Source organism: Phaenicophaeus curvirostris, chromosome 2 (assembly GCF_032191515.1).
Source record: "Phaenicophaeus curvirostris isolate KB17595 chromosome 2, BPBGC_Pcur_1.0, whole genome shotgun sequence".
In the NCBI taxonomy this organism is placed as follows: Eukaryota; Metazoa; Chordata; class Aves; order Cuculiformes; family Cuculidae; genus Phaenicophaeus; species Phaenicophaeus curvirostris.
Window position 1 is genome coordinate 49,483,953 of NC_091393.1, and position 23,094 is coordinate 49,507,046.

The 23,094-nt window shown below is 39.6% G+C and overlaps 1 protein-coding gene across 9 annotated transcripts in view; it reads right to left on the reverse strand.

Moving 5' to 3' along the window:
• The window catches only part of NHSL1 (NHS like 1), a 179,715-nt gene that overhangs the window by 107,649 nt on the left and 48,972 nt on the right, over nucleotides 1-23,094 (reverse strand). The window lies entirely within an intron of this gene.

The following is a 23,094-nucleotide window of genomic DNA, read 5'->3' on the forward strand; positions in this document are numbered from 1 at the left end:
TCGCTTTACCAATTTGCTTACATAAAGCTGCTATTATCTCTGCTTAAAATGCAATTAACGATTGTAGTGGTTTTTTGACTCGTGCATGACACTTCACTAAGTAAGACGGCTGTGCGAAAAGCTCCCACTAAATGTAGCCACTGCCTCCTTTCCTACACGACGCCCGAGTTGTTTGGGCTCTGCTTTAATAACACAGCCTTCTTTAAAAGCTTCTTAACTATGGGGTCACCTCCCCTCCAAAGCTGAGCCTTGGCCAGGGAACTGCTCCACTCACAACTGTTAGAATCATAGAATGACCAGGTTGGAAAAGACCCATCGGATCATCGAGTCCAACCATTCCTATCAAGTACTAAGAATTGATCGTCTGTGAGGTTATTGAATTTTTGAGGATGGACTAAGTTTTCTGTCTGACTAAGAGATGATTTTATTTTACCCCCCCACAGGCCCTTGTCCGTTCACTGAATCACCGAAAGTTACCAGTAACAGTTCTGATCAACAGCAGAAGAGACTTACAGGGCCTGGGGGTTAAGCTGGAGAGGTGCTACAGAAGCCAGCCAGCCTTCAGCCCCTCATTACTCCCACCCACTCCAAACTGCTGTCCCAGCTTACACCAAAGATGCTCTGAATCAAACCGCCCTCTGGGTCTCGCCAGGTGGCTCCTACCTCCTAGGAAAGCTGTGTGCTTTTGTAATACCCTGTCTCTACTTCACAGACATTCATTCTTCTCTGCTCTTGAACACTCTGCAGTGAACACCCAAGTTTAAAAAAATTCTGGCTTTAAAGCAATGCAGGTTGCATTTATAATCTAAACTGTAAGATCAACTTACTCTCTGCTGGTACTTTACTCAGTATATACTATGTTCATATTAAAAGGGGGCTCAAATAACATTTAATACCTGAATATGCACAAAAAACATTGCAATATTTCATTTGCATTAGAAATTTCGAAAGACAAGATTTTGCTGAAACACAAGAAACTTGTGCTGGACATTCCAAGTTTCCTGTGTAAATGCTGACAGCAGTACTAAAACCAGCTGGAAGATAGTTAAACACAAACTGTATAAAAAACATTTCAAGATGTAAGTGAGGATCACTGCCAGCAGGAGAGCATCCTAGACAACTAAATAAATGTCTTTCTCCATCCCACTTCTTTGATTAAGAGGATACCAGGGAAACTACAGAGGGGATACGGCTGTTTGCTTTGAGGTGGAAGCCCTCTGCTGGTTAACATAAACTAATTAACGCAGTAATCTGAATGTTTTTGTAGATAACAGAACCACAAAGAACAAGACAGGAGAGCGGCTAAAGAAGCAGAAAGGAATCATCAGTAATCTCAGAAATCCTCATTCTTAATCTTATTTACTAGGCTCAAGCGCAAAAAGCGTTTGTTTTGTTTTCTTTTTTCATGTTTGCATTTACACACTCTTTGACTTATAAAGCATGCAAATTAATAATTCCTACTAGGTATTTGCAATAATCAAATGCTAAAAAGGAGCTTTAGAACCCAGTGAGACACAGGCAGACATGACCATACCAACACCAAAAGCGTAGTTCATATGTGAGTTACAACCAGGCCTCGCTGTTTGATATGCAAAACACAAGAAACTATTTCTTCCTATAGATACAAATGCGCACATAGAATCACAGAATAACCAGGTTGGAAGAGACCCACCGGATCATCGAGTCCAACCATTCCTATCAAACATCTTTTTGTCCCAAGTCCTGCATCTTTAAAACGCATTTCAAAGCTACTTCACAGCCAAAGCAGCAAAATTATTTTACCTTACTGACATTGTATGTATGCCTCTTTTAGGAACCAAGCTAAGAATGTACTATTTCTGCAAATCATGCATAAAGAAGAATCACAGAAGGCTCACTTTTGCACGTGTGCACATAGGTATAGGATTGCTATCATGCTTTTACAGTTCATTTCTAAGTTTGCATGCCTGCTTAGCCAGATACATGGTAAGTACAGAAGAGAGTGTTGCAACTCTGGACAAAATTTGTAAATGAAACCCAGCCCCACCATGCCTGGAGGAATGCTGCAATCTCCTCTCTTCCTCACAACAGGCTCTACATTAAAACAAACTCATTTTTAGGCAGAGGATGAGCACAAGTAATGTTGCTGACACAGAGAGCAAGAAGGAAGACACAAAATTTGCTTCTTAGTTACTGACCTACAAAGTTATATTTAGCCCCAATTAAAATACCCCCGTTAAAAGCTTGATAAAAATGTAACAGAAAACTCAACTTCTAAAATAATGAACATATGGCCTCAGTACGTGTATGCTCTCTCTCTACATGGAGTGCCTGTGCATGTGCTCACTCCATATGTACACATCCACATATTCAGCAGGAGCACCAACTGTGACCAATGACAAAATTTTTCTGCTCCCCCTGCAATTTCCTGAAAGCACCCTTGATTTTGGGGTTTGTTTTTTTTCGTAACCCTGAAATATGTTTACATTTTCCCCTATCAATAGCAGTTTCTAGGTAGAAAATGACCCAAGAACATAGAAGAACAATATGCAACTCAATTCTCTTAGAGCCTATGGTTCCCCTAGCAGACCCTATACAAAACATTTGGCACCCAGGAAGAGTTCTTATTCATCAGCTGCCAAAACAAGGTGAGAACAGGAGGGAAAATGAAAGCCCAAATTATCCTCAGCAGAAAAGACGACGGGATAAAAAAGGACATTCATCCTAGCAGCAAGAATAATCTGACACTGCCTCTCAACCACTGGCATGTGAAATAATCAGCCTCAACACAACAGCTGTTTAGTCACAGTTAAAAGCAAGTGTCAATTTTTAATCGTTGCTCTTTGCTCATAGCACAGAGAAAACCAAATCAAGGCTTTGCAATCTTCTGTAATTTGCACCCACAGCTTCTTGTTTACATTTCTAAAGAAAGCTCATCTTCTGGCATACCACTTGGTGAAATGTAGGGTGGGAGGGGTAGAAAGAGAAATCATGTATTATTGAAATTACAGGTGGAAAATTGTTTGTTCATCAGATACTAATCTGTTGAGAGCCCGGTGGATGTCTCCCACAACTAACACCCTAAATCAACATCTCCAGGGAGGAAAGAGTTTATAGAGAGCAGACTTACTGACTTCTCACAGCCAATGCCAACCACCAATCACTATTTCAGGCACTTTCATCAAGACAAAGAAGATTCACACCTTGACAGTAATTTTTAAATGAAGTTACGCTGACATTTCATTATTAACTGGTGGACTAAATTACAGGCTTAGTCTTCACCTAGGGCTTTTTCCTGCTTTCAATACCCTGCTAGCCAGAAAGCAACTCTAAGCTCCCCAATCAGCAGGTTCTTCAAAGCCTTCCTCTTCAGATGCTTGAAAACCAAGTATCACTCCTAATGCACCATTAACTCCTAAACACCTCCTCCAGTGGGACTTCTATGGGCAATGCCAAAAATACTGCTCTGTACAGTATATCTATCCATCTATACCATTTTTTCTTCTTTTTTTTTACTAAATGAAGTAAAGCGATTGGCACAACTGGCAGCCCATGTGCCAAATCCAGTATTCCATGAGGTCTTTAACCTTCTCCTTGGCAGAAACAAGGAACATGGCTCCACTAGAACCGACCTAGGTCCCAAGGCAGTGCATCACTACAGAAATATGCCTTTAAATCTTTCAGGAGGTGAGGGGTGAGAAAAAGAAGTAGGACCCAAATGTTATCTCCACTAGAACCGACCTAGGTCCCAAGGCAGTGCACCACTACAGAAATATGCCTTTAAATCTTTCAGGAGGTGAGGGGTGAGAAAAAGAAGTAGGACCCAAAATGGAAGTTAACCCCTTTCTTACTGTATTCTCTGTGTAAGCAAAAGCAAAGGCCACTAGACTTAAAAGGAACCATCAAATTAAATTTTAATAAAACATATCCCCAGAAGAAAATATTCAATATACGCTTTAAAAGATAGATTTTTATAGTAAAGAAATCAAAATGAAGATTTAATTGCTGGGGTTTTTTACCTAGCTCAGCCTATAAACTAAAGCCACCTTCATGACCAGGAATCCTATTGCAGTGAATGCAAATGGAAAACAAATAAGATTGAGAAATAAAGCACACTTATTATTTCACTTGCAATAAACATTCTTTATTTGCAGGCATCTGGCAAATCATCATCAGTAGAAACAGATGCCATATAGATATTCTTAAAGAAATACGAGTATAGACACATGGAACTACATAGAAAAAAAATGCAGAAATACTTATCTAACCACGTGCTCCATCACATACCACATTCTTGTTATGCAACCAAGTTTATTCACCTGGAGGAGTCTGCTGGCAAATATGGAGACTCCTTCATATTTATTCATCAAATAAAAATAACAATGGTTTCTAGATGGGAACTACTACCTTCTTTTGTTTCACATGCCTCCCATGCTACCTGTTCTAAACTCATCGAGTTGACAAGATTATCAAGATTGCTTCAAAAGCCAATATTTCTCCTTGGCACTTTTTTCCTGAAATAGCAAAGTGGAAAACACGCTGGATTTCCCAGCCAGCTTTGGCATAGAGATAATGCCATGTTCTGTGGTTAATTGCTTAGCTCTTCTTCCTCTGGGGCACTGTGAGTCATCTTTGCTTTCCACACTGGCGTCCTACAAAAACAATTCTGGGTAAAACTCTGCTAGTTCATTCTCACCAAAGACATTGTATGAGAGCACAATTACACAGAAGGGATCACATATTAAACAAGTTTTTTTTAAGCATTCCATTAAAAAATGTGCAAGGCAAATACTGCAGTAACTATTAATCAAGACTAAAAATAAATTAAAATTAACTTCATGAAAGATGCTTTGGCATTTGCTGGCATTTGAAGCTTTTCCTTCAAGTACGAGCCCAGCTACAGCAGGATTTGCTCATCTCATCCAATGGCACATTTTCGCAAGCTTAGACAAACAAATGTAAGGAGAAGACGCTTTCAATCTTTACTTGCAGACAGTATTGTTTTTTAATAATGACAAAGCATTACTCAGCTTGGTGGTAGAAACCACCCACTTTCAGGAACTCTCAGTGTAGTTAATATTCCTCTGCTTAACAAAAGATGCCTTGATCTAATGCTGTTTCTACAAGCTGTTGTTGCAGCACTGCACCCAACTGACCTTCATTTATGAAGGGCTGCTCTGGTTACAGGATCCTGAGTTATTCTGTTTAGTTTAGGACCAGCAAAAGGCAACAGACTGACAGCCCTAAAAATCACTTGACTAAGAAATAAAAAAAAAGAAATTAAAAATCACATCTTGGCTGAAATATATGATATTCTTCATCAACAAATGGGTCATCTTTAAAGACAAAATACAGTTTAGTTGTCAAGTTAGTAACATACATGGATTCTCTAAAATGAAAAGGGGAGAAAGAAAAAAAAAAAAGGAAAAGGTGCCATTTTAGAGACACTTATGAAACAACTAAGCAAACAGACAAAGCAGCTCCTTTATGGCTCCCAAATTCTGGGCTTCTCCAGGCATTGCTGTGAGGATCTCCAGAAAAGAGTTACATCAGCACCCAGGAGAGTGCCCTCCTGGGTAGTCAATGGAACCTCCCCTGCTTTTTTTTTTAATCTCAAGCAAAACCAGAAAATAAGAGTTCCCATTTTTCCTTCCTTCTTGTGTGCTTGCTCCTGCACTGCAGCAGGCAGGCCTCCTCCCATGCAAGCACAGCCACTTTGGGGACTGCCCTGGAGACCGCTCTGCTGCAACCACAGCCTTTCAGAAACACTGGGATTTAATTTAAATCTCTGCAAGTGAACCACCGTGCAATCCCAAAACAGCTTTGTCAGCACACTGAAAGAAGGGCAAACCGAAGTAGAGGGTGGACACACGCACTGAAAGAACAGGAGCTTCTTCAGAAGCCAAGTGAGGTTAACCAGCCATATCTCCAGCCACCTGTCCAGAAGCTTCTACAAACTCCCTAGTTCTCCTCTGGACAATTCAGGGTATTGATAAGGAGAAGAAAGTTTAGCAGAGTGTTTTCCTGGATCCCTGTTGAACTTCCCAAATAATCCCTTTGATTTTCAGACAGAACTTTTTTTGTGGGAATGTCTGTTTGCAAGGGTAGGGTGGTTTGAGGGGCCTTGGGGGTTTGTTTTGTTCTATTTTTCAAACAGCATTTCATGGCATGCAGGAAAATGATACCTTAAGTAATTGGTAGTTTCCAATGCAGGAAGAAATAGTAAAGAATCTCGATAGTGGGGTGAGGTCAGGGTTGGACAAAGAGAACACTCAGAACATTTATGTGAATTATATCACCAAAAAAAAAAAAAAATCAAAACACTTTATAAAAATCTGTGGAAAAGTCATTACCACAGCACAAAAGGGATACGGCATCCAAGATTATAGGGAATTCACTATTGGATGCAGACTTTTTTTTAGATTTGGCAATCACAGTTTTGCTATGCTGGAAGTCCTCTATTGTGCTAAGAAGGTTTCGTTATATCCAAAAGCATCTCAGCAACCAGCCAAGACAAGGATCAAGAGAAGGAAACATTGTTATGTTTTCCCCAGTTCATCAGGAGGAGGAAGCCAAGGTAAATCATTTAAGAGAGTCACCTTCCGAAGTAAACTTTTCTTTTAGTTTATGGGCTATTTCTACATTGTCAGCCAACTATAGGCATTACAATTTGTTAGGGCAGCCTGTTGAAATTAAGTGGGAATGTATTTCCACCTTAATTCCAGTGAACCTTATTTCCTTTACAAATTTTTAACTCCAGGCCCCGTTGGCAAAGTTGTTGCCTGCTGCTTGGCTTTCAACACTTCTGGGGTTTTTTTAATGGAAACATTTGCCTTCAGACCTTACTGCAGAAAGCTACTACGGAATAGGACAGAAAGCACCTTCCTGTGCTAGGGCGGCATGCACAGACACAGAAAAAGGAAAAAAAAAAACCCCCACAAGTCATTAATGAGAGCAGAGGGTAGGACAGGTATCCTCGGCCCTCCAGTCCTGATGGAAAAGAGACGTCACTGCCTTTCAGATAAAGTGAGGACACAAACTCAGTCTTCAACCCAAACACATGCACGCAACACACCTCAGAAAACCAGCTCAAAATGCAGGTCGAAAAACCTGCTTGCCTTCATCAGCATGTCCACTGGGCAAACACTCATCCTTTAGGCATTACCAGCTAGTTTTAAGGTCAGAGAGGGCTGTTGCCTTTGCATGTCTTCAGCAGAGGTTCATCTGCAGTTGTCCTACAGGTTCTACCTGTAAAACTGGGTCTGCTGTCTCCTTGCAGGGAAGGCTGGCTTCCTTCCTACTTTCACTTCTCATCCCACAGCCTCTCCATAATGACTGCTTTCTTCTGTGATGGACATGTTTAGTCAGAGCCACACACTGACACATGAGAAAATATCTTTAACCTCATCAAATATTTTCTCCAGTATCATTCCATCTCTATACGTAGCTTCTCAGGATAATGCAAGTGGGAAATTAAGCTGAAGAAGGCAAGGTAGCACAGAGCAACCACACTGCTGCTCTGCACAAGGGATGTGGGAGGAAACACAATGTATGTGCACCCATTTCCCCCAGCCTTTCACTGCACTGCCAATTTGTGCAAAATTCAGGGTCAATCACATTTGTGCTGCTTCTTACCACATCTCAGTTCTCGGGAGTCACATATCTGGGCAAGTGTCTCATCTTTTATCTTCAAAGAAAAGAGAAAATTTCTAAACTCTAATTTGAGGGATGGGGAAAATTCACACAGACCAAACATCATAAAAGTTCAAACTTCAAGAGCTATTAGAAAAAAACTTTCTATTCTCATATTTCATTAAATTTTGTTTTGGTTTGTTTTTTTTTGAGTAAGCTCAAGATCTTGAATGCTTTTGTTAAACTTGCTTCTACAGGTGGGAAGATCTTAGCTAAGTTTTCTGTAAGGGAAGCAGTTACATTACAGGAATGCAGTAAGAGCAAGATAAGGGATGCTTTCCTGGGGAGGGTGCTTGAAAACAGTAATTTCAGTGTCACTCCTGTCAAGCTGATGCCCCATCAGGGTGGAAGCAAGAAAAACACAGGCTTTTCATTATTGGATAATTGGGTGCACACCCTCAATAGTGAAAGCAGTTTAATAAGTAATTGCTCACCTCCAAGTAGCTAAAACAAAAGTGCTAACAATAATAGTGCAAGATTGCAGGTGTTAGGAGAGAAGCAAGAACTAAAGTAGAAACTGTATGAAAATAAGAAAGATTTCTATATACTAAAGATGTCAGCCAGTACAAACCAACAAAGTACACTCTCCTTCCAGAAAACATACCATGAAAGTGACTAAAAGTAGCTTTAGAGTAAAATAATTAATGAAACTTAAAATTCTTGTCCTATGATAATTATTTTATTCTGTTTACTGAAAATCTGATCTTGGTTCTTAAAAACTCACATTGATTACACTCAGATTTTAATCAAACCTTTTAAAAAAAAAAATTCATCCAACTTTATCTTTAAGAGCTCTCAGTCTGAAACCAGTAATTTTATAGCTTTTTTTTAAGCACAAAGTAAGAAGCATCTGAGATGATCAAAAGGGGGTCACCACTAGCAAGTCCACCTCCCTACCTCTCTTCGCTAGCTCTGTAAAATACGTCTCCTTCTGAATCACCCAAAGCTGGGTGTGTACAGTCAAGCACACGGCTCCGGATGGATGCCTCCACCTAGCTATCAATTACTGTCACAAGATTTATACTTCATCTGGTTTCCTGCTCTCCTGTTTTGTTCTTCCTGCATCAGCAATGAATTTAGGACAAAAACACAAGAGTAAAAACACAATCACTGCCACCTACTGAAGCAATTTCACCAACAAATAAGCTTTGCAGTTTTTACACTGTATGGTTTAAAGATTAAACCACAAGCTCCTATTGAAAAATGTCTTTAGTGTCCCTGGTTTTATCTAAGGGAGAACTTACTACTGAGTTTGCAGATCAGCTTCCAGAAGCTGCTGCTTTTATCCTCAGAAAAAGCAAGACAGGACTAAATCAACATTTAACACCGTATCTCAAGGTAAAACATGCCTACCCATATAGCCAAGTGACCTACATCTGCTGTAGTCTGACATTTTCTTTTGTCCTTTATTAGAAAAAACTAAGCCAATTTATTAAGAGAGGTGAGAAAAAGCATTAATGACTGACTAGATAAATCAAGAGTATACTGAAAATATTTTTATTGACATTGAATTAACTAAGCCACCAATTGATAGATGTGCCTTGAAAGCAGGAGTGATCAACCCAGGTTGCTTTTTCTGTTCTTCTGATCAAATGAACAGACAGCTGGTAAGAGATATTTAATACAGAGGAGTTGAGTTACTCAAAATGAATCCTAATACCTTCAAACTAAATAATGTTTTAGAACTAGAACCAAATAATTGTCTAGAACATTTATAACAAATGTCACATGCTTCTGCCATGCAAAGGAAGGCAGTGGTGAGAGTACCGAATAGGGTTTTAGAATATTAGGGATTTAGATATTAGGAAGAAATTTTTTCCTGTGAAGGTGGTGAGGCACTGGAGCAGGCTGCCCAGAGAAATTGTGCAAGTCCCATCCCTGGAGGTGTTCAAGGCCAGGTTGGACAAAGCTTTGAGTAACTTGATCTAACAGAAGGGGTCCCTGCCCATGGCAGGAGGGTTGGATCTAGGTGAACTTTAATGACCCTTACAATCCAAACAAAAAAAAAAAAAAAAAGAAGTTTCCATCACAAGGACAAAGATGACCTTCTGCCCACAGGAGAGATGCCACAATTTGGGGGTGGCAGAAGGGAGTGTTTCCTTCGCTCACACAAGGCCTCTGACCGCAAGCTTCTTTGAAGGAAGAACATTTTACAACAAGCATAGGGGATTTGGACATGGGTTTGTTTTGGTTTTATCTTTGTTTTGGGGTTGGCTTTTTTTTTTTTTTGAGAACTCAGCACAGCCTTCTTCATAAGATATAAAATGAAAAATTTCTATTTTATTGATCCCTTTTCACTGCTCTGAAACAAAAATCTTCTGTAATGAAACACAAGTTTGCACTACTGTAAATCACCATTGGTCCATAGGTGAAGCAATCTGCTAGGGCTCCCATCGCCACTATATTTATATTACCGCTTAATTCCCTCTTCTGGATTTACGACATTTCTGAATCATCAACACAAAAGACCAAAATAGGGTCCTGGTCATTTGACTGGGAGGTTCTCAAGAAACTTGGGGATAATATTAAAGAATAGGAACTTTGCAAGCAAGAGAAAAAAATACAAACAAAAATAAACTCCATTTAGTAGGATTATAAAATCAAACTGAAAAATTATTTTTTTGATCTGATCTGTGGCTTGTTGGCTCTCTGTTAAAGCCAGCACACATATGCTGAATGTCTGTTTAAAAGCAGAATACATTCACTAAGCCATACTGGAGCGAAAAACTATTTGTAACTGAGACCATAAAAGGAAGAAACCTGTGGAATGTGTTACGTTCATCTAGCAAAGCTGTTCTCCAGGAATCAGCAGATTCAGGCAGTGTATATCAATCCTGCTCTTAGACACAATAGAGTTTAGTCTGGAATACAAGAGTAAACAAAGACAAAGACAAACCATTAGAAAGCTCTCCAGAGATTTAATTATTTTTTTTTTTTGGTGGGATCAGACACCATTGGCAGGAAATCTTTATGGCAAGAAACATCATGCGTTCACTGCTCTGACTTTCTAGCAGAAGGATGAAATCAAAAATTAAAGAAAAGGAAAACATCCACAGAGGTTGTTATCATAATGAAAAAAAGAGCCTGGAAACAATTACCAACTGAAAAAAAAAAAGGAGGAGGAAGAGTAATAAAGAATATACTTACAGTACCAAGTAGTGGTTTGTGTATGGTTTTATACTGAAGTAGTGAATTTTTATGACTGGAACACCCTAATCATTGCAGAGAGGCAGCTTAAGGTTTGATATGTGCTTCCACAGAATTTCATGCAGTTCAAAATAAAACCATTCTCTTTAATTATTGACATCATGAGGCCATAAACCTACACAGCAAACTATCAAAACATCTGCGCACTGTCCACACACACAGCAAATGCTTATGAAACAGAAAAGAAATATGTCATTTCAGCCTGTTCTTATTATATTCCTTTTTCTAAATTCTCAGCAGCACGGTCCTACCTCTGCCTCTAAGAAACAGCCCAACATTACTTTGACGCCATTCGAGGCAAATTTACAGGGGGAGACTTTACTTGCAGGCAGTGCCTCATGACACCAACACTCCGAAAGGCTAAGGAAGATACACTGCACAGTTTCTTTTACCCACCACAGCTGTGAACAAACCCTCGTCTATAAAGGAACCTGAAGCAATACTGATTTTGTTGGCTTTCCTCTCTTGCCATCAGCACAGCCAGCAGCCTGCTCCCTGAACTCAACTGTCCTCCAGCAAGAGCATGCAAGTCCACGCAAAGGAACATGATGTTAAAATTCAGTTTATCGCGGAGATAAAATCCGCTCTCCAACAATCAGCTGCAACAAGCAATGCTGAAGTTCTCCGACACTTGATGCTTAAATGCCCAGAGCCTGCTTGATGCAGCAAGGAGGGAACTGTGTGCTTGAGAAAAAATATTTGAGTACATATGCGTGTGCTCCTCCAGGCCAACTGCACTGTGTCCATCAGCCTTCATGCTTCTCCTTCCCATCCCTTAGAAGCTTCATTGGTACCGGCCTCCACACCGCTGGTTCAAAAATTCCACCAAACAAGTCTCCATTTTACCATCTGCCAGTGGTTACTTGAAACTAGCATTCCCTTACCGTTTCCTCCATCCTCCTCATCACCGTTCCCCCTCACCCATTACTTCCCCCAGAGATGATCACTCATGTCATCAACACATTTTCTACAGGGACAGGAAGCAGGAGAATCTCTGTTGCCACCAGCAGAAGCAGTAGGAAGCATGGCTATGCTAGCACAGCCCTGCATACTTCTTCCCTTCTGGGGAAAGTTAATGTAAATAAAATCAGCATATTTCTGGTAATAAGGCCTAGAATTGCTTGAAACTGTCAACTAGACTGGCTTCTTTTTAGACTGGCTTCTTTTTTTTTCTTTTTAAATTTACCATGCTAAAGAGAAAGTTTTATCAAGTAAAGCATATAGTTTTATACACTCAGCAATTCATTTCTCATTTTTAATTACTTGAGAAGAACCAGTACCTTTCAACAAGGGCTTTGTAAATGTGGACACTCAGTAGTTTTACAGAGGGATACCGTACATGTGTTTCTCTGTCTCAGACCAGCTCCAGCAGACGGTGGAAAAAAGCCATACCCCTTAATTCAAATGAAGTCAGTCCTGCTTCTCTTCCAAAAATTACAATAGCACCATGTACAAAACTCATCAGTAACTGGAGAATCTTGGATTTCATTATTTAAACCTGGATTTGATGCAATATGAACTCTTTTTAAACAACTTTTCATATAAAGGCATTTATATAAACTTGGTCATATGTATTTTTTTTTACGCATACCAATACTTTCTTGTAATACTTTTGGATGATGGAATATTGGCCTTACACACTACACATAAAAATAGTCTGTCCTCTTACCACACAATGGGCCAGGAACTCCTGGGGTTTTAAATTTAGACAGGTAGTAGCAGAAACATGGGACCTGCTTATAAGACTCTGAGTGGGAAGCAAGTATCTCTCCTAACACCACAAACACCAACCTCTCCACATAATGACCAACTTTGGCCACAGCAAAGCTCTGGGCAGCACAGGGAAAGTCTCATTCCCTACCAGAGTCATCGCTTTCTTTTCATCTCTTCTCACCCTTGTCTGTTCCAATACAGGTGTTACCAAGGTAGTGAATGCATATAGTATCTGGACAAATTGCACAGTGATATAACATCCTCTTTACCCATGCAGGCAGCATGTTAACCCACACATTCATCAACATTTTCACAAATGTTGTACTAGTCCTGAAATGAATACAAATTTTTAAAATTCCCAGATGTAGTAATTTCCAGCTTTAAAAATCCTTTGCATATAAGGTGACCTAAGCCAGCTGCAATCCACAACCAAATATCTGAAATTCTCCTTTCTAAAAAAATGAGGGGAATGGGAGAAGCGTTTCATTTTGAGACTCTAAATTTAAGCCCAAAATTCATATTTGCTCCAAACCAAAATGTCAAGAAGAAGAGATTCTAGCAACAGATAAGGGACTTAAAATCACACATTTTTACTAATATAAATGAAATTGTTAAAACTGCTACCAAGAAAGAAAATACTGTAGGCAGCTCACCATTCTTATAATTGATAATAAGTTCTTTAATATACTTTAAATTGATATGAAAGCAATGATAGCCAGATGACTTCATTAAAAGCTTTTGCTGTTCTATAAAACACATACACATGGTGGGGGGTGGAATCAACGTGCAAGAAGTCAGCATATTCTCACTGCAGGAAATTGTTCCCATCACATATCTGCTTGCATCTATTTATACATATACACAGATAGATACACTTCCCATTCCTTTTATATATTGCACACTACTTAAATCTACTTGGTAGGTAAAGTCCTATATCCAAACCAGCCTACAAAGTCACCCAAAGAGAGATGCTGCCACTGAAATGCATAAAATATTCAATCCCATTTTAAAAGATGTTCTTATATATATTTCAAATGATAAATCTCCTCCATCTGAGGTGAGCAGGTGTGAGAACACTGACATCAATTTGACTGTATTGTAAATCTAAATTTTGAAGACTTCCAAGTAAAAATGTCACTTCAGTTGTGTTTTGCTTAAAAAGCAAGGAGCTGAGTCTTTTCCTTGTTTTACTATTCACTTGGTTAAACTGGTTCTTCCAAGCATTCAGTGAATTAAGTTTACTCAGCAGCATTCTCTGTTGTTATTTACGCTTGATTTAAAGCATGTTATGAAATCAAAAGGACACATACTTAGGTTAGAATCTGTGCACTTGGACTGTTACCTGACTTCTGTACACAACAACAACAAAAAAGCTTTCACCCATAAACCAAAGTGCGGCATTTATCTGCACAATCATAAATGCTACGCAGTTGTAATAAAAAACCTCAGTTGATCCTGCTGTACTTAATTGTTCCCTTCTAAATATAGAATAATTTCAGGCCTAGAGACTCAGGTCACCAGGTAAAGCTTCGTAGAGCATAAATCTGTCACCACCTTTGCTTAAAGCATCTCTTTAATCAAAATTCATTTACCATGACAGTGAAAAATAGCCAATTTAGACAGCACAGCCAGATAATTTTGAACCCGTTCGTCCTGTTTTCAAAGGAAGGAGATCACAGTGGAAACTCAGAGGAGTCAGCAGAAACTCTAGCAAGTTGTCATCCTGCCAACCAACCTTTTTATCTTTTTGTTTGTTTACTTAATCGTCTTAAAAAATGCATGTTTGTTGTAATTGTTACCAATTCCCAATGAAATTCATGTTCCATCAGAAAAAATGTGTTTCTGGTTTACTTCCTTGTAACAATTATAATTACTAGATATATGGGTAGCAAACCCCTACCACAAACAAGATCATGTATTTCCCATAATTATAAGGGGAAACATTTAAGACCAATATTATTCAATTTTTTCAATTAATACAGTTACCACTGAACTCTAATTTGGTTCATCTGTGGGAAAGTGGACACCTAACAAAAGTATATTCATAAAGGGAGTCCATATCAATTACTTATGTCTAAGGCATAAATGCATTTGTAGTAAGCTTTTTCAAAACCAGACCAACTCTACACAGATATGTTTCTTTCCTCTTTTCTGCTTGTGATATATATAAAAATCTACGCTTGATCTACATCTAAATGAAGGTATCAGCATTACAAAAAAATAGGAGCTGTTCCCTTCCTTCCCTAAAGCAACTTTCATTTTGTGAGGCATAGTGGCACTGAGCCTTAAAAAAGATAATAAAGCTTTGTTCCAAAAAGACCTGTTCAAAGTACTTCGAAATATTTAAGTATTTCCGCTCAATAGAATAGGACAAGGGATAACAGTTTAAGCTGAAAAAAGGAAGATTTAGGCTAGATATTAGGAAGAAATTTTTTACTGGCACAGGTTGCCTAGAGAAGTTGTAGAGGTCCCATCCCTGGAGGTGTTGAAAGCCAGGTTGGATGAGGATTTGAGCAACCTCATCTAGTGGAAGCTGGCGGGGCAGCTGGAACTAGATGATCTTTACGGTCCATTCTGACCCAAACCATTCTATGATTCTACGATCCTATTAAAATATAAATGTGAAATTTTAATGGGAAACTAACATTTCTTTACAACTTTATTAAACACTTCAGTGTGGACTACCGAAATAGAGACACAGCACTAGCGCAGCCTCACATGTTACTGAAATTCAGCATTCTTGGAGCAAAACAGAATCACCCAATTCCCTGTAGCACATCATATGGTTAATGAGAGAGGAATTAGTCAGGCAATGTTATTACATTTAAGTTTTCATAACAAGTGGCTTTCTCTAGGGAAGCCAAAACAAATTAAGCTAAGTTTTAGAGCAGCACAAGCTGCATTTTAGTCATGATTTGATGTCTGGCAGCAGCACCACTTCAGCAGCCGCCACTGCTCCTGCCCACACCCTACACCATCACCCCAGCAGCCAACTGGCCCAGGGAACCAATTTGGCTGAAAAATGACCCCACGAAGTCAATCAAATTAAAACCTTTGTGGGCCATTTTTCATCCTCTCCAGCCCGGTCTGGTTCCCTGTGCAATCACACACATAACGCGTGGCAGTGCAAGGAGAGCACAGCAACAGGCACTGGTTGCAAGATTTTGCTCAAAATACATCCCAAATTTTCTTCGTTTTCCAACTAAGCCCATCAAGAGCAGAGGAAGACCTACTAGCTGAGGAGCAGGTACTAGGCACTGCTGAGACATAATTCCAGTTGCTGCATTCCTGGGAGCTAGGCTGGCACCTACCCCCAACTCAGCCCTGCCAGCTGGCAGCGTCTGCCGCAAGCCCTGCCTGAGTCAGGCAGAGATCAGCTAGTTAGAGCTGAGAAACAAGGCAGAGGGAAGCCCCAAGGCCCCAATTTCATGCAGCTTAAGCTGATCTAATTGCTGTCTGCCAGCATCCCAGCCCTCCTTTGCTGAGCCACTAACCCAACAGAAAATGATGGTTTTTTCCTGTTGTGTTATCCCGCAGGTTTGTTTCTGTCAGCTTACTGAAATGGCTCAGCAGAGACGGAAGGGTGCAACCACAGCAGTGGAGGAGGCACCACTGAGTTCACAGACAGATTTTCTTAGGCTGCTGCCAACCTACAGCCTACGTTAAATAATCATTTTGCAGCAATTCCTACTGTCTTCTTTTAGGTGTAACTCAGCATTGCCACAAACCTTTGCAGCCCCCATATTTCTAATTTGGCTTTACCCTTGCTCTGTAGACTGTACACTAAAGCTAGGTTAACAGATGATGAACATTTTTTGTGTCCTTCAGGACTGCAGGATACACAGGCCTCACTGCAGCACTGCTCCACAATGCTCCAGAGCAAGTCACAGAGGTGCAAGGGTTGGCTGATGATTCCTATGGGTCTCATAACTTGCATACTAATTCCCAGACCCATGCTGCAAAATCAGTCAGGACTTCCCTCAGCTTTCCCTCTTCAAAGCCACAGAGAAAGGCTGTGATGAGACACAAGGGGGTGGGAGTGGTGGCGTCTCACCACAAGCTGAGGGAAGCCCTGATGGTACCCAGTCTCTGAAGGCTCACTCAACTCCCATGACTCATCTCTAAGCTCAGTGGAGCTCCCCAGACAGGCGCTGAGTGAGGAACAGTTTATACACCTGCCTCTAAGCCTCAAATTTCCAGCGGTGCACCTCTGGTTGGACCACCACTGCCATTTCTACCACACCTCTGTTGATCTTCTCTGACAGCATCTAATGCAACAGAGCCAGCACAACCTGTCATCATTAGCATGTGACAGCATGTTATTTTCAATAAAGAAACATGGCATGCACTATGTGCTCATACTATGAAGGTGGGGCCACGATTCTTTAATTTCCTGCAGTAGGTGGGAAAGAATACAAAGAAAGTCACCATAAAGATCATCAAGGAGGAGGTGCCCTTGTTTGAAACGACCCAGTTACAGATACCTTAAGAGATTTAATTAGTACCTGCTTAAATACACCTTCTCCTAATAAAGGAGATTTCTTCCTGTTATGTTTCCATTAGCGATTTAGTGTTTAGGGAAGAGACAACTTTATTATTTACAAGAGACTCAATCTATCCACATATTCATGCTTCAACCAAAACAACCTAACATTCCATTACAGATTATTAATACACGAAGCCCCATGACTATCTTCCTCCACTTTACAGACAGAAACAGCTACAGAACAGTAGTTATCTCAGTTGAGTAGTTTATTAAAAAGCTATGTGAGGAAACCCACAATAGAAGTCAGCTAATTTCCATGGGGCAGGATTTCATGTCTGTTTTTCTGACTCTGTGCCTACGCTTTAACTTTACAATTACTACCAAACTTCAGTGGAGCAAAGCTCAAGTAATTAAAGAGACATAGCCTGCTTCCACCAAAGCCTGTGGCTAAACTCTCATTAATTTTAACAGAAGCAAGACTAGACTAAGTGTTTATAAAGCATTTGTGATGACTGGTAGGCAGTCCCGAGTTTTCAGTATTACTTGCTATGAGACTAGGTCTATCCAAGAGCAGCTTCTGTTTAAATGCATTCAAAACCTGGTCTCAAAACCTGCTAGGCTTTTAAAAGTTCTTGTTTTTCAGAAGAATATGACTGAAGGAGCACAGAATGGTTATTACTCGCATTGAAATTTTTCATATGAATAATTTACATGTGTTCCTAAAGCACATACAAAAGGCCACAACAGCAAGGGCCAGAGTCCCTCTGAGGATTCTCACTTCTTTCATATCTGCTCTTGCCCCTGGTTATAACAGCTTTTCATTCATTTTCCAATTAAAATGGTAATGGAACAAGATTTGGAGGATTCATCCAATCCACAACTTTATTGCTGAACTCACGGGAAAAATCATGTAATACCTCAAAATGGAGGAAAGAAAGCTTTTCAAAATCTTTTACATCAAGACATTACCATGAAATTGTTTAGATTATAAAGCACAGCAGGCACACTGTTCCTTGCAGCTGACTGACCTGTTTCTTTTTTGACGAACAAATTTTTCTCTGCATAGTGTTCCACGCTGAAACAAATACATCCTAAAGATCATGAATTATGTGTTCCACATTTCCATGCTCAATTTTAAAACAGAAGTTATATCCTGAGTATAAGATATGCCAAATACAAAGGCATACACAAGTTCCTACCAAGCCTTTTGTGAGCAAGTCAGCAAGTAAGCACAACTACATTATGCTTTTAACTATGACCAAATCAGTGCAGCTGAGGGCTCTCAAGTAGAGAATCATGCCAGCAGCATCAAAGGACTTAACTTTATTAAGCGTGAGCAAGAACTACACTAACAAACACGAGTACAGCAGCTTTCACAGGAAAGACCATAGGCAAATCATCTCTATCAGCCACATCAGGCAGCAAGGAAGAAGTCATCTACAACTTTCCCTGCGAGGGAAGTGATGAACAGGTGGCTCTAATCTTGCTATATCTCTCACAGGCTTTTAAAGAAAAGGCTTTGTTAAATGTCTCTCAAAGCCAAAAAAGCATAGCTAACAGCAAGTTTCACACAGGAAAAAATGCTACAATTACTACATCAAACGGAGGACTCTTCAGGAAACAAGGGATGCAACAGCATCCTGAAACCACACACATCTGTATGTTAAATAAAAATAAATCTCAAATAATAGTATTATTTTTGTGACCTTTCCTCTATTTTGCAGCACAATGTAAACATTTGGATGACGACTGCCATCTCAGTGTAGTTGTTCAGAGTATTCACCCAGATTAAAGAGAATGGAAGCAAAAGCCCAGAGTGCTGCTACTTAAAAGGAATTCCAAAGTTACAAGCATTCGCACTTTTCACTAAAAACATGCAAGGCCAAGTATACAACTTCAAAAAATGCAGCTCCTACCCTACCCATAATCACAGAATTCATATTACAGGATCACAGAAGATTGCTCTTAAACAAGGAAATCTGTGAACACTCAAAGCTTTTAACTATTATTTTTATAAGATACGAAAATATTGCAAAGCAGCTTTAAGGTAAAAACAATCATTGTTCTTTGCCAGTCAGTCTACAGCCCCTGTGAGTTTATCAGTGTAAGGAAGTTTAAATTTTCCACAGTCCTACCTGAGATTCCAGGACTCATTGAAGTCCCTCACAGCTTCATCATATTATAATCCCTACTTTTTTACTGAAGATAAATCAGTGAATAAATCTATTCATTTAAAGCAAAGAAACATCATGTTTCTCTACAGCAGCAGGCCTTGTACATTGTGTTTCCTCTGACAAATTTTTTAAATTAACTCATTTTCACATGAAAAAGCTACATTGTTCTGAACAGCAAGGACAACTTGCACGGAAGCATGCTCTTTGCATGCTAAACGTCAAAAATATAAGCCCTTATTTAAATCTACCTGCAATAAGCAGGGACTGGAATTACACTCATTATTTCCAAGCATTTATACAGAAAGAAAATTCATTATTTCCCCAATCAATAACTGCATCCAGAAATGGCCCTATTAACACCTGTACAAAGAGACAGAGAAATTGGCACCTTGTCCCCATGTACATCTTAACTCTAGCAAATGGGAATCCCAAACCTGCCCATAAATGAAGTTTTCGCCCAGCACTACACACCGCATGTACTTGCCTCCCCCTTCCCATCCACTAACTCTCTCTCCAGGTATATTCACAGCAGATCTGTTAACTCAAAACACATTTACAACGAGCATTACCTGCTGCTTCCTTGGATGAATATCAAAGTAGTTCAACTTTCCATAAAGAAGCCTGAATCTTCTCCATCCTTCGAAACACAGGATCTCCCCGTACCTTTGTAAGGATTTCATCATGCTGGCAAGCACAGAGCAGACAATTCAGCTGTTTAGGCCATCTACACCAATGGATCCCTTTATTCAAACTAATCCGATTCAACCTCATTCATGTCTTTCCAGTTGTCAGTATATTTTTATCCTTTAAGATAAGTGTACATCTGTGCCAGCTACTAACGTCAGTCACTCTCTTTCCATGCTCTCCTGCCCCTTTTCTAAATCTCAAGCACTAACCAGTTTCACATTACTCCATGATGTGCCAGGTAAGCATTGGTTTCATCTCACAGCTGAAGACACAGATACAAAAAAGTTTACTGACTCCTTTAAACTGAGGGGGGAAAAAAAAACAGGCTTATGAGTTAACACTTGTTGCTAACAACAAAAACACAGTAAAGAACTATTTAAGACAGTTTGATATTTACTGTCCTACTGACATTTGAAGTTGATGGACAACTATGTTCAGTGATGTTTTGAAAGCACCCATTAAGCCCAACTTCCATCATAAAAAGGCCACATGCTGCTAAAGTAGAAATTTAAAATACGAATAGGTATGTACAGGACTGATATTGGGGCTCCTTTTGAATATTTACCACTGTAAAAATAAAGGGGAAAGAAGCCTATAATTCTTCACACTACCATTCACTCTATTTAAATTGTACTATTAAACTGCGGTACTAAAAATAAATAAATAAATGTAAATCTACGTACCAAAACGGTAATCCCTTGCTTTATATACCCAGAAACACACAGGGTGATTAAACTATATATCATGTTTTATATGAAAAAAAGCATTAAAGAAGAAAAAAAAAGAAAAATAAACTAGTAGCAGATCTAATTTCACACTATAAGGATTACAATATAGGGAATACACACATGCATTCTTAGCTGACAACAGTGCTTTGAACGGCTCAGTAGATTGCCGGCACTCTTAGGATTTAAAAGATTTAATGTTCTGCTTCGTTACTTCACAGCATGCAAAAGTTTGGAGGATGCTGGAATACTGAGCAGCTTAGCAGGGAAGAAAAACACAAGAAAAGGGCCTCAGCAAATCTATGGGACCCTGCTAGACCTTATTTGACTGCATTTTACTGCACGTAAACTGCAGAAAATAAAAAACAGAGTACTACTGTTCCCTTAACTGCGTAATCACTGGCATGTAGCAGGTGACATACCAACTGTCCCAAAAGTAGACTGTACATGCACTGACATTCTATATTTATTAAACCAAATAAAAAGAAACTTCAATTCTTTCCCCCTGACATTTCAAAAAAACATGAAGACTCGCAAGGGCCAAACCCAGCAAACTTACACCTGAAACAGCTGCATTAGAAATTTTACTTATACCTGAATATGAGATGTTTCTCATCCTGGATCTCCAAGAGTGGACATTTCATGAACACATGCTGCCTAGTGGTCAGCACTCAGGTGGACTATTGCTGCTCAAGGAATAATAATAAGTAAGGCAAAGCATCTCTGAAAGCTGCCGTAATTCTTCCCTTTTCTCCCCTGTGCAGCCAAGCAGGAGCAACCCCGCAGGGCAGGTGACAGCACTACAATAGCTAATTCCAAGAAGCAAAATCCCAAGCGAAGAAATGTGCTCTGAAAATGCAGTATTTATTTCTAAGAGGATGAGACTCCTGAGAAAACAGAAAGCCTCAGTAATTAGTCTTTGGGTGGCTCTTTCGCCTGAGAATTCTTTTCAGATCTTGAGTATTCAGTTTAGCTCAAAGAAAACAAGCTTTTTTTGTTAGGCAAATATCTAGGCACCTGGAAATTTTAGAGGCAAACATACAACTTCAACAAAAACTAACCTCAAACAACTGAATTTTGTGTTTAAGGTGCCCTGTAAATTATCTGCATAACACTGACTGTTTTGGGGTTGGTTTTATACCTTTTATGAAAAAAAAATTTTGGGGAAGGTTTTGTTCCTCTTCTTCTGTTCAGAAGGAGCTTGAGGGGAAAGTTGAAATCCCAAAATACACCTCCCCTGCCCTTCCCTTCTCGCAGTGCCTCCTGGGGTGTGCTGGGGCTTCCCTCAACACACAGGAGAAAAGTGATGGATCCAACCCATGCGCACAGCCCAAATGCTGCAAGGGAAGCCAATACCCTCTGCATGCCTTATTCCCCCTTTTCTTGGAAACCAATACACCAAGACCTGCTCTCACACACTTTTTTCCCATTTCCATCACTAAAGAAATCCACCTGGGCTGGGAAGAGCTCATCCCAGGAGGAGATGGCAGGGCAGCTCCTTGGAGAGTGCACACAGAAATGGAAGTGGTTTCACTTCATCCATGAAGAAGTTCATCCACTCCCAAGTCTTACTGATGGCTGTCATCCAGTTCCTAACCCTGTCATATTTCCCCAAGCACTAGGAAAAGGCACAGTGTTCGCAAAGTATATCCAGTATTTTTCATAGATAAAACACAGGAAGCAAAAGGAAGATAGAACCGAGCAAGAAATAAAACCAGATTCCCTAAGCAGGTCTAGCTGATGCAAAGTTTGTAATATCTAGCTCTATTTCATTTTACATCACATATGAAAATGTTTGTACAGCAAGTACAGCATAGAACGTAAGCAATAATTTTTTTTGGAAGGAACAGTAATATGCACGATGAGAATAAGTACTGGAGGCCAGGAGCAAACAGGAAGAACTAATCTGCGAAAGAAAGATATTTGAATTTAAAACGTATATATTAGTCAGCAAAGGAAACATCAGCACAAAGTGCACTTGTATTTTCATCAAGTATAAGGCAGGTCTAAATGCAGTATGAAGTAGCTGCTATTTACAGGAAATTATTAGAGCTGTACAATACAGTTTCATTTTGAAAGCTTACTGGACTTAAATTAAAGTGGACAGACAAAACAGACGGTTACTTATTATTTCACAAGCACTTATCTCAGAAGGATATTATGTATGTAGCCTGATGCTTCTTACTCATAACAAAGTCTAATTAGAGCCTAACAAGCACACCCACTAACTTCAATGAGACTAGTCAAAGAATAAGACAGGCTCTACCGTCTGTCAGGTTTGGCAGCTTCCTGATGAAGTACTCTAGAGGAAACAAAGCTATTCGGCCAGTAAATAGAGGAAATTATTTAACACAGAAGCCAGAGAAGTGATGCAACTTGCTCACCAATGTGGCAGTCACCATCAATGCCAAAAGCATTGGAAACTTTGCAG